We start from the raw sequence: 1097 nt of genomic DNA on the forward strand, positions 1-1097 counted from the left end.
CCCCGAGACTTATTCTTTGTAAGCCTAGTACTTATTCTATCGGTCTCTTTTGCCAAACCGCTAAGTGATGAGGACATAAACACACCAGCATCGGTTGTCAAGCAATGCTAGGGGGACAAACACAAACACACAAACATACACACACACATATATATACATATATACGACGGGCTTCTTTCAGTTTCCGTCTACCAAATCCGCTCACAAGGCTTTGGTCAGCCCGAGGCTATAGTTGAAGACACTTGCCCAAGGTGCCATGCAGTGGGACTGAACCCGGAACCATGTGGTTGGTAAGCAAGCTACTTACCACACAGCCACTCCTGCGCCTATATCAACCTTTTACAACTATCAACCTTTTACAAACATATCTCTACGCACATGCGCACATGCACAACCAATTAGTGAATAACATAGTCATGAGTGGATTGAAGTTCATTGCTAAATGAAGAAGAGATCTGGGAGGTGTCACAACATTTCTGATAAAACAAGCAGGACGATTTGTAGGAAAGTTTTTGAACATTGATGTGTAACTGTTAGAAAATTTGAAAATTTATGGATATGTTGCTATATTGCATAAGAAAAACATGGAAAGTCTTCTGATGTAATACTATGTCAAAATAGAGACACTGCAATAAGATCTGACATACTGAATCCTGTCAAACCATCCAGCTCATGTCAAACCATCCATGCTAACATGGAAAGTGCACATGAAATGGCGATGATGATGATCATCATCATCATGACACATGTACAGACAAACAGGTTTTCTGCAATTTCATCAATCAAATTCATACAAGACATTGGTTAGCTTCAGTTATGTTGGCACTTGGTCGCTTACGACGACGAGGGTTCCAGTTGATCCGATCAACGAAACAGCCTGCTCGTGAAATTAACGTGCAAGTGGCTGAGCACTCCACAGACACGTGTACCCTTAACGTAGTTCTCGGGGATATTCAGCGTGACACAGTGTGACAAGGCTGACCCTTTGAATTACAGGCACAACAGAAACAGGAAGTAAGAATGAGGGAAAGTTGTGGTGAAAGAGTACAGCAGGGTTCGCCACCATCCCCTGCCGGAGCCTCGTGGAGCTTTTAGGT

The 1097-nt window shown here is 42.9% G+C and overlaps 1 protein-coding gene across 1 annotated transcript in view; it reads right to left on the reverse strand.

The window, feature by feature from the left end:
• LOC106881592 (uncharacterized) overlaps window positions 1–1097 on the reverse strand; it is a 158543-nt gene that overhangs the window by 32167 nt on the left and 125279 nt on the right. The gene's annotated exons all lie outside the window — the stretch shown is intronic.

The sequence above is a fragment of the Octopus bimaculoides genome, chromosome 27, assembly GCF_001194135.2.
Source record: "Octopus bimaculoides isolate UCB-OBI-ISO-001 chromosome 27, ASM119413v2, whole genome shotgun sequence".
Classification (NCBI taxonomy): domain Eukaryota; kingdom Metazoa; phylum Mollusca; class Cephalopoda; order Octopoda; family Octopodidae; genus Octopus; species Octopus bimaculoides.